The following is an 11,685-nucleotide window of genomic DNA, read 5'->3' as shown; positions in this document are numbered from 1 at the left end:
ATTTCAGCAAGTGCCTTACCAGTTGCATCGGCCAACATCCCTGCTTCTGCACCACAGAGGCCCTGTCCTCCTTTGCCCCTGACCACGCAAATATCCTTCAAGAGAACAGTCTATGCCCGTGCTGGGTTTTGTTGTAATGGCACAGTCATTGGAAATGATAAAACTATTTAAAAGTCCCTGTGTCTATGTGTTTAGTGTAAGCAGAAGGAAAATTATCTGTAGAGAGCCACCTGACCTTAACTTTTGTTGTCTGAAGTTTGTTCAGTTCTCAGAGGAAACCCCCCCCCCACCTGCATGGAGTCTGGGTGCTTCTAGACTGCTATTTTCCAGTTGGATTCAACCACTTACAGCTAAATTCAGGCTAGCCAATTGCAGTTGATTTGGAACTCTTGTGCAACAATCACACTTCTTCAGGAAATCAGACTTTTTGCTATAGGGAAAGTGATGAGGGAAATGTACTGGCTAACACTTGATTGAACCATCTAATCTGTACACAAACAAACCAGAATGAATGCTCTATAATCAGGCCGTCTGGAACTGATCCCAATTTCCAAGCTATTTCTCTATCTCAGTTCTCCACAGCTGGGTCAGAAACCAGTGTGAATACAGCTACTTCCCCTTATATGGTCACCTCACTGTTCTATTCAGCTAACTTAGTGGGAAAACTCATGCAATTATAGCAGCCTTTGCCAACCTGGCACACTCCAAATACTTTAGACCACACCCTCCATCAACTGCAACCAGCAGGTGCTGACTAAGGCTGATGGGAGTCATAGTCCAAAATATCTGGAGGATGCTAGGTTGGTGAAGTGTGTTTATTAACAGCATGCAAACTACAGACCTGTATGGAGGGAAATGTAAGGTAGCTCAGCCATTTAAATATGTAATAATAACACAAAATAATGGTGACTCAGTGAAACACTTGAGGAGATACCTTTTATGAATGCAATTCTTCTCACACTCTCTGAAGAAGCAGGTTCATAATGTTACAAGATTGCGGGTATGAGACCCCTTCCAACCCCTGGAAGCAACAAATGTTAAAATAGAAGCCAGGCTAGCTTCAGGTAATTGCCTGGGTGATGGGCCATTAAGAGAACAAAAGAGAAGAGAAGAGGGTAATTAAGAGAGCAAAGGAGAGGGGGCTCTGTGCCAGATTGGCAAATGAGTGGGGCCTTTTCTCCAGCTCTAATATAGTTAGAAGGAACAAAATAAAATAAAAAAACCCTTCTAGTAGCACCTTAGAGACTAACTTCTTCAGAAGTGTGCATGCACACAAAAGCTCATACCAATGACAAACTTAGTTGGTCTCTAAGGTGCTACTGGAAGGATTTTTTTTTCTTTCCAACTACTGCAGACCAACACGGCTACCTACCTGTAAATAGTTAGAAGGATAAAGCCTAAGTTTTGAGGGCAGAGTTTGCTGTGATGTGACCTGTGATTTGAGCCCTGAAGTGGTAGCTGTTGGTCTACTGAGAACTCTGTGAAATCCCAAGACTAAGAGCCATGTAGGTGGAGGTTTCTGATTTTGGGTACTATGTACTGATTTGCTGCAGGGATCCTTCCCGCAAGTTTTGGCAATGGTTTTTGAAATGCTGCTAATTTGTGCTTTTTGCATGTTTGTGGTGATGTGTAGGAATTATTCTGAAAGGTCAATGTGTCTTTGAAAGCTGCTTGTGCTGCAGTGGCACAAAGGAAAGAATGAACAAGGACTTTGGGTCATGTACTGAGGTTTGTAATCCTGGCTTAAATTAAATATGTCTTAAACCCATCATATTAGGCATGCAAGTGTGGGGACCAGGTAAGCTGTTTGGATACAGAACTGACTAGAATTGTGCACCAAAGATAAAGAAGGGCTTTAGAGATCCTGACACACTGAGGCTTGCTTGAAAGGAATAAGCTGTTACTGTAGTGGGTTGGGTTAAAGGTGTAAATTGTGTTTTATTATCTGTTTCTGACGAGGGAGAAAACAATATTTCTAAAATATTTCCACCTGATAACTTTTTTGCAATATATTTCCACCAGGGGTTGCTGCTGACACAGTCCCAAAGCACAGGAAGCAAATACTGTACCACATTTCCACCCAGCAATGAATGAGCAATATTAATAATGACAGGAAGGCACTGCCCTCTACTGACCAATCAAAGGATTGTGCAGAACTTTGCTTGCTCCTTTCTTCCCAGATGAGATTCATTTTGAGCAAGTCTAGCAAAAGTCACACTTCCATGTGGCACAGCTAATTAATTGCAAACACCCAGATAAATTACAGCATGGGACGGGTTTAGGATGTGGAAGGCAAATGGAGCTTAGCTGGGTTTCCTGCCTTTTGATATCTATTGTGGGAATGGATGTGGTTCCTGCAATCTTTGTTTCTAAGGCAAACAAACCCTGGGGTGGGGGTGACAACGTCTTTGACAAACATGAGATTTTTGCTAGGGTTGCCAGCTTCTCATCAGGTCCCTGTAGCTTTCCTTTTAAGACCGGCTTCATGTGCAGACAATACAAGATGATAACACTTATTGTGAAAGCAATAAGGAGTCTTGTGGTGCCTTAAAAATCTAACAAATTTATTACGGCATAAAGCTCCCTCGGGCTGTGAAGCGAGATGAGCGCCGCAAGCCCAGAGTTGTCTGTGACTTAACTGTCAGGGGTCCTTTACCTTTTACCTTTAAGCGTTCATGGACTAGATTCCAAAATATTAAATGCATAACGTGAAATCCTAAGTAGACAGGTAGGTTATCTATGTATACACATGGGTATAGAGAAAAAAACATGTAGGTAGTGACTTTAACCCATGGGTGGCAAACAGGCCTGGGGGGCCGGATCCAGCCCAATCACCTTCTGAATCCAGCCTGCAGACAGTCCGGGAATCAGCATGTTTTTACATGAGTAGAATGTGTGCTTTTATTTAAAATGCATCTCTGGATTATTTGTGGGACACAGGAATTCATTCTTTTTTTTCAATATAGCCTGGCCCCCCACAAGGTCTGAGGGACAGTGGAACGGCCCCCTGCTGAAAATGTTTGCTGACCCCTGCTTTAACCTGTAAAGTCTAAAATAGCCAGAACTGAAAAGCCTGCATTTAAAAGGGCTTTTTCAAGGTGAGTGTGCGGGGGGGGGGGAGGTGGGCTCCTAGCCACTCCGAGTCAGAGGGGGGAGGCACAATTTTTGTGCCCCCCCAGGGCCTGCATGCTTGGCAGCAGCCAACCTGACCAAACCCTAAGTATGCCCTTGGGAGTGATATAACAGTGGGATGGGGTCCATATTGTGCTCTGGTGTGGAAAAGCCCTTCAACTCCCAAGGTTAAGTCGGATCTCCAAATATTTCCACAGGGATTTTTAAAACTACCAGAGTGGGCATAGGCATAGCCAGGATTTTTGTTTGGGGGCAGGTTTTTGTTGGGGGATGGAAGAACCTCAGATTTGTATTGATTCAGGAGAGCAGAGGGCCCCCCTGCCCCCCCGGCTACACCCATGAGAGTGGGTTCAAATTTTATTTATAGCCCTGGAGGGATCAATAGCATTACTATTCCTGATATAGTGCAGTTCAGTACAACCATGCCTCTGACCATACACACCTGCAAGGCAAATCACATGGGTCAGTTATATGAACCAGTTGCATATCTTATCTACACATACCTAATGTGTAGGCACAAAATCAGACTGTACTGTACCATTCTCGCCAATAGGGGGAGAATGAGGCAGTGTTATGCAGATCAGCTGATTAAAAATGGTGAAATTTTTATTTCCTCCTCAAAATTCAGATTTTAAATTATTACTATAAATTACTATTATTATTATTATTTACAACTTGGAAGCAATCACATTTTAAAAGTGTCTTCGGCTGAAGGATTTGCTATGACATGTTTCAGGTGGGGGAATAATTGCTTAGGACCTATTGCTAAGAAGGGCAGACAAAACAGAGGCTGATGAATGAGAAACAATAATTCACTTATGAATAGGAAAGATCATATTCTAACATAATATACCTATATATATTACAAATGAAGAAAGGTGGAATGTTCTTAATTAAGTAAAGCATCTCACAATACAATTCTATCTCAAGTTATGCTCACTAGATGAGGAGAGGATTACTACTGGTGTTCGTGTGGGCTAGGAAAATCAGAATTGTGCCAGTGAATGCACACACTGACATCCTTATATCTGTAGTATCCTATTGCCTGTGGAACCCTGCTGCTAGCAGGACACTACCAATATAAGGTAGTGGAGATGGAGTCAGGGGTGTGGCATGCATGGCAATAGCAAGGCTTAATCAAATTATTTTCTTAAAGACTCATGTTCCCTTCACAACTTGTTACTCTTGCTGCACGTTGATTAACACCTCCCATAAACTGATAATTACATCAGATCAACGAGAGTCATTCTGACTGGTGTGTGGTAACAGAGTTGCTAGGGATGCTTCATGGGGCGGCTGTCTTGGTTAGCATATTAGTTGTTATTTCTGCTGCTAGTTTGTTGTTTTCTGCTTTGCTTTAGTGCCTAGGGATAAGCTTTCGAGCTATGTTATGTGAGACCGGTGTGGTGTAATGTTAAAGTCCTACACAGCTTCAGCCCAGTATACCTGAAGGAGCATCTCCACCCAGGGCCGTCTTAGGGAGATCGGCCACCGTGGCGCGGCGATCCCTCTGGCGCCCCCGGCATGCAGCCTCTCCACCGCCTCCCTCCCACGCTTGCCGCCCCTCGGGAGGGGGGTGGGCGAGCGGGGGATGAGGGGCGTGGCGCTGGAGCGGCGCGGGGCTCTGTGCGCCCTTCCAGTGCTCCCAGGACGGGAGGCGAGGGCAGCCGGCTTGCAGGCCGCCCGGGACCGGCATGGGCGGCAGTGGCTGCGCCACTGGCTCGCGAGCGCCTGGCCGACAGCCCGCCGGTGGGGGCGGGGGCGGGTTGGGGAGGGGGGCGCCTGGTATGCCGGCGGGCTCGCGGGGCGCCCCTGGGGGGCCGGCGCGCCGCACCACTAGCCCCTATGGATGAGACGGCCCTGTCTCCACCCCCATCGTTCAGCCTGGACACTGTGGTCCAGCTCTGATGCCTTCTTGTGGTTCCCTCACTGTGAGATGTTAAGCTACAGGGAACCAGGCATAGGACTTTCTTGGTAGTGGTGCCCACCCTGTGAAATGCCCTTCCCATCAGAGGTCAAATAGATAAACAACTATTTGACTTTTAGAAGACATCTGAAGGTATCCCTGTTTCAAGAAGCTTTTAATGTTTATTGTTGTTTTTCCCCCTTGTATTATTGTTGGAAGCTGCCCAGTCAGATGGGTGGGGTATAAGAAATTTATAATTAAAATTATTGTTATTATTTTGAACTGTGACCTGGAAGACCAGGGTTCAAATCTGTACTCAGCCATGAAGCTCACTGGGTAACCTTAGGCCAGTCGCTGTCTCTCAGGCTAACCTACCTCAGAAGGTTGTTGTGAGGATAAAACAAGGAACAGAAATTCATGTACACCACTTGAGCTCCTTGAAGGAAATGGTGGTATATAAATTAAATAATAAATGTTGGCAATAGCCCTGGCACAACAGAACTGCGGGACCATAGGTCTCACCTGTTAATAAAGAAAGCACTTCATTGAAGTTTTCACCATGCAGCCTAGATACTATTTTAAAGGTATCTTATATCCAAATTGGCATAACATTACCATGTTCAGCTCAAGAGGCCTGAAGCTATAACTGCTTGAAACAACAAAGCATCAAGAGGCTATGTGATCACCTAACAATTGTTAGTGACACAACAATAATGTGCAGGCAGCTTCTTCATGGGAGAGAGGTCATGGCCAGACATTGGACCTTACCCCTGCATGTCTGGAAGGACCTGTTTAGCAAAAACTGCCTGTGCTCTTGCTTCACCTGTGTTTGGAAATGTCATCTCCTTATCCTAGGCTTGTTTCGAAATATCACCTCCCTACCCTAGCCAAGCAAACACAAGAGACCTCACCAAATCTGCAGTCTTGGGCCTTGACTTTGGGGCAGAAATCCAGGGGACTCCTCTGCAGAGTGAGAGGAGCATAACACCACTGGGCTTGTATCCGATGCAAACTCAGAGGATGACCTCCAAACCATCCTAAATATCTTCACAGAAACCTATAAAAAGCTTGGCCTATCACTCAAAATCCAAAAAGGAAGAAGTGCTGTACCAACAAGCACAAAACAACCCCTCTGCAGTGCCACAAATCCAACTCAGTGGTGCAATATTGGAAAATGTTGGTCACTTCTCCTACCTGGGCAGTTACCTTTCCACAAGGGCCTGAGCTTGGCGAGTACAGCTTTCTCCCGATTGAAGCGCAGAGTGTTTGAGAACCAGGACATTCGCAGGGAAACCAAAATGCTTGTTTACAAAGCTATTGTACTTGTTGGGAATTCCATTCCTCCCATGCTGCAGATGTGTGGGATTGTTACATGTCACATGTCTGTTAACATTCCAGCACAGATTGTTGGAGTCTCATGAGTGGAACATCTGCTCTGCATTGCTTTTGTTTTCTATCTCTCCGAGAGGAATGACAAGAGAAGCCATGTTTTCTTTGTCCTGATTTATGTTCAATAAACGTAGCCTACTATCCACGCCTCAAGCCAGATCTGTTGTGTGTTTACTCTGCCGAGTAACGTGTGCTCATGCACAGCAGCATGAGTCGCGGATGCATGTTGGAGGATGACTGATGGATCTCCGCAGTGGCAAGGCTGAGAAGGGAGATGCTCCAGCTGGGGTCTGTCCAGCTGGCTTTCCATCCCATGGTTCTGACAGTACTACCAACCTTACTGTATGCTTATGTAACATGGACCACTTATAAATGCCATCTCCAGCTCCTTGAAAGATTCCGTCAACAGTGTCTCTGAAAATTTTTACATATCACTTGGAAAGACAGGCAAACTAATGTCAATGTATTGGAAGAAGCAAAGATCACCAGTGTCAAAGCAATGATTCTTCAACATCAACTTCGTTGGACTGGTCATGTTATTTGGATGCCTGATTATCATCTTCCAAAGTAACTACTCTATTCAGAACTTAAAAATGGAAAGCGTAATGTTGGTGGTCAACAAAAGAGGTTTAAAGACTCTCTCAAGGCAAATCTAAAAAAATGTACTGTAGTATAAACACTGACAACTGGGAAACACTGGCCTGTGAGCACTCCAATTGGAGAACAGCCTTTACCATGGGCTTTGAAGATGCTCAAACTCAGGATGAAAGGGAGAAACGAGCTAAAAGGAAGGTACATTTGGCAAACTCTCAACCTTAATCAACTCCCGCCTGGAAACCTATGTCCCCACTGTGGAAGGACGTGTGGATCCAGAATTGGCCTCCCCACAGTCACTTATGGACTCACTGTTACGACCATGTTCAATAGAAGACAATCTTACTCAGCTACACTTGATTGCCAAAGAAGAAGACTTAGTGCTGCATTGGATACAAGTCACTAGTCTAAAGTTACCTAGCTGTAACCACTAGCCTCAAATACAAATGACAACACATCAGTTGTGTTGTGAGTAACAGACAGAGTTGAGACCCTCTCGAAATCAGACCCTGCATATAAATAATTATGCCACCACCTCTACCCATATGCTGGGCCTAAAACACTGAGACAAGAAGCCAGTGATGTTGAGCTGAAGAATAGAGAAATGGAAGGCATGGTGGTCCTGGAGTGGATTATCTCAACCAGGACAGAAGAAATTATAATCTACAGAGCTACCAGCTTCCAAGATAAAAATTCAGACCCTCTTGCTCCTCTTGATTCATGCTAGAAGGATAAAGAACACATAATTTGGGTGAGCAGATTGGCCCCCTTTGGAAATGCAGTGGTGTAGAGGCCAGCGGGTGGCACTGTGGTCTAAACCACAGAGCCTAGGGCTTGCCGATCAGAAGGTCGGCGGTTCGAATCCCCATGACGGGGTGAGCTCCCATTGTTCGGTCCCAGCTCCTGCCAACCTAGCAGTTCGAAAACACGTCAAAGTACAAGTAGATAAATAGGTACCGCTCCGGTGGGAAGGTAAACGGCATTTCCGTGCGCTGCTCTGGTTTGCTAGAAGTGGCTTAGTCATGCTGTCCACATGACCCGGAAGCTGTACGCAGGCTCCCTTGGCCAATAAAGCAAGATGAGCGCCGCAACCCCAGAGTCGTCCACTACTGGACCTAATGGCCAGGGGTCCCTTTACATTTTAGAGGCCAGGAAAGCATCCTAAGACTTCATCTGGCATTAGTTATGAAGATGTGGTGCTTGCTTCTTTAAAGGTACATTGTGTGTTGCTGCCTCAGTCATTTGCACTGTTGGGATGACTTGCAAACAGCTCTATATCTCTAGGTCACTGACACACCTGTGGGACAGACTCACAACTCTCAGCCTCATCATATTCCAGGTTCCTGCGGGGATTCTTTGCTGGAGCCTCCCGCGTGCAGGACTAGGTCAACTGCACACGGGATTCCAGTTGCCGGGGATCTGCGGCCAGCGCCTCACATGCGTTCCCGCACGGGCACCGGCCAAGCCTGCGAACGGGACGGCCGATAATTCCGGAGCTTAAACTCACACCGGCCGTTGTCCACCAGGCTAAATCTGAAGGTGTGTGAGTAGTCCGACGAAAAATAGTGCCTCGTAAAAGTACCTGCGAGCACTTGCTACCTCCTAAGTTGTTCCCTTAGTTAATGTACCCAAATAAAAGGTGGCCAAAACTACGGCCAGGAAAAAGCGCCCATAGACTACGAAAAATAAAATTGAGACGAAATAAAGACAGACAATCACTGTTTCTTTTAGATGGCTTTGGCTGACCCGCATAGGCTATTCCCTTTTTCTATGCCTAAGCTATTCTAACATTCCCTAGGCTAGCCGACCCTGAACCGCCAATTCTTCCGCAAGTTCTAGGCTACCTAAGACTAAAGTTATCTAAGCCTAAACCGCCAAATCTTCTGCAAGCTAACCTCTCTACCTCCTGCACGCGCTTCCAACCCAACCAACCCAACCAACCCGTTCCCCGAAACCCCAACTATCTACATCTGAATCATCTGAACCCTAACTCTGACTGTCCGCCTAATACGGGGAGCCGCAGCCTTTTATTGACAACCAAGTGCAACGTCATGATCGAATAATTTGCCAATAGGAACGCTGTTGCTGCCCCCCCAAAAGGCGGGAAGCAGATTAACTGATCATTCAAAATTTAAACCTCTGGAACCAAAAAGTCTAGGCGGAGGGATCTCAGTGGCGAGACGCCTACTGAGCCCTGCTTTTGCTTTCACTTCTAAACGGAAGGATACATAAAATAGTGCATAACATTAACATTAACTTAAAGCAAATAATCGCGGGTTCAAAGGAACCCACGAAGTGTATTCCCACAGGTTCCCACTTCACCCATTCAGTAATTCCACCAGGAAAGATTCCAATGCCACATGCAGCAAGTGCTTCCATCTCAGAATGTTTCATAAGTTCCCATCCAGGAACTGTCTGCCACTACCTAAAACTATTTCCTCTCCCATATCCTGAAAGGGGAAGTTCCTCTGGTCTTGTTTCCCTTTTTCTGCACACCACTTTTTCTTGTTTTCCCCCTGAAAGTCCCTGGGGCGAGAATACTGTTGTGCCTGTTGCTATGAGACTTGTATTGTTCACAGGGTGCTGAGGAATGATGTACCTATGCTAAACTAGTCTTTGCAGAGCCCTCCGACATTCCCTTGATGTACACAGACTTCTCTCTGTTTCTGAATCTGTTAAGATACTGTACAGTCAATCTCTTCTGCTGGCTGATCTATATAGAGTGCTTAATATTCCTTTGCTGGATGGTCCCATCATAATTCATTCAGTAGATAAAAGACTTCTGATTGTGGGATAAAACTGATCTTGTAGAAGAGAAGTTATCACCAAGAAAGCAAGCAAAGTCATTCCAAACAGATCCAAAAATAATAATAAATCCCATTCTACTTTGGCCCTTCTCTAGGCTGATTCCTATAATGAAGCATAATTTCCCCCCACGGCTGTGTGAAAGCTGTGCCCTGGCAACCAACTCAATCACATTGGGAAGCCCTGCATCAGGGGTAGAGATGCTCTGGCCTGCAGGCCAAATGCAGGATTGGACTCTCTAGGCCAGGAGGGTCCAACATGCAGCAGCCACTATTCTGCCTTCCCAAAGCCAGGTAAGCAAGGTGCTAAGCTTTGGGAAGGAGGCGTGAGGGCTCTGGCAGGGTCCTAGAGTCCCCTCCCCTTCTCCTTCCCAAAACCAGTGCTTTCCCAGCTTTAGGAAGGAGCTGGAGGACTCTAGGACCCTGCCAGAGCCTCATGCCACCTTCCAAAAGCTCTGCTATCAGTAGAAGGAAAGGTTTCTAGGGAGATGTCTTGATCCTGTTATGTCCAATGCAAATTTTGCAATTGATCATGGCAAGATCAGGAAGACAGCTTAACATTTTGAACTGCCAACCTTCATTTGACCTATACGGAACATAAAAATTGTGAAGCACCAGTGATCTCAGCAGTCTCATAAACCCAAGGCTCTAATTGAGGATTGAGAGGATCAGAGTGTTTGGTAGCTGGATCAGCCCCACAAAGCACACACACAAAATGCAATTATATAGTTTTAAAACAACTGGTTGTGAAAACATGACGGAAGCAAGCTTTTGGATTACACATAACTCTTACTCAGTCTTGGAATGAAAGCTAAAAGATGCCAAGCGGTGCAGGTTCAGGCCTTCCAAGTGTCCCTATTTTTCAGGGACGTCCCTGATTTAGAGAAGCCATCCCAGTTTCTGATTTGATCCCGAAATGTCCCACTTTTCCTTAGAATGTCCCTATTTTCATTGGAGAAATGTTGGAGAGTGTGCAGGTTGGTTTCAATCATTCCTTCTTCACACAAGCATTCTTTACACAAATTGTTGGCTCCAAATTTTGCGCTTTTGGATTTGTGTCATCTGGTTCTACTGTCAGATGACCCAAATCTCAAGGCACAATACTAAAATGGAACTGGGTAAGCATATCCAAATAGACCTTTCCAGAGCAGATATACATTGGTAGAGCTGCTGTTGAGAGGCCCCAGTGGCTAATTAATCAGCCAATCAGTTCATTCTCCCCCAGGTGCCTTTGTTTCACAGTAAACCACTAGCCTGGGTTTCTCCCTGGGTAGTAAGAGTTACCCAACATCAGGCCCAAGTGGCCAATTAATCAGTACATCAGTGCATATAGGGAAGATTGTTTCTACCTCTTTTGGTTGGGCAAGAAGGGAACCCCCAATGTTAATTTGCTTATATTAATAATCTACTTTATGCTTGTAATTCTAAAGCCAATTATTGTTTACTGTGAAGTTGAGCTAACAAAACTGGCCCACTCAAATCCTCCCTCCAGTTTGGCGAAGGAACATTGATGAGCAGGAAGATCCATTGCAGAGGCAGCAGGGAGGGGTATCGTCAAGAAGGGAGTGGCAAAAGCCAGATTTCCAGCAACTGGCTGGAAAGCAAAGTTTTGGAACACCCCACCCACCCCTCCTATGTTGGCAAATGCTGGTATACCTGCTTCCAGAAGGGATTCAGGCAGGTGGCAGTGGGAGTAGAACCCCTTTTTCCAGCCAGAGCCACATTACATGGCCATCTTGCATCTCCTTTAACATGTGGGTTGCTGGAAGAGCAAAAGCCCTGTGGGCTAATGCCACTGAACTCAGTAGGGTAGAGAGAGAAACCAAATACAGAAGCTTAGAGAGGCCCCGGGGGTTGGAG

Source organism: Lacerta agilis, chromosome 6 (genome assembly GCF_009819535.1).
Source record: "Lacerta agilis isolate rLacAgi1 chromosome 6, rLacAgi1.pri, whole genome shotgun sequence".
Classification (NCBI taxonomy): Eukaryota; Metazoa; Chordata; class Lepidosauria; order Squamata; family Lacertidae; genus Lacerta; species Lacerta agilis.
This window is presented reverse-complemented; position numbering follows the sequence as displayed.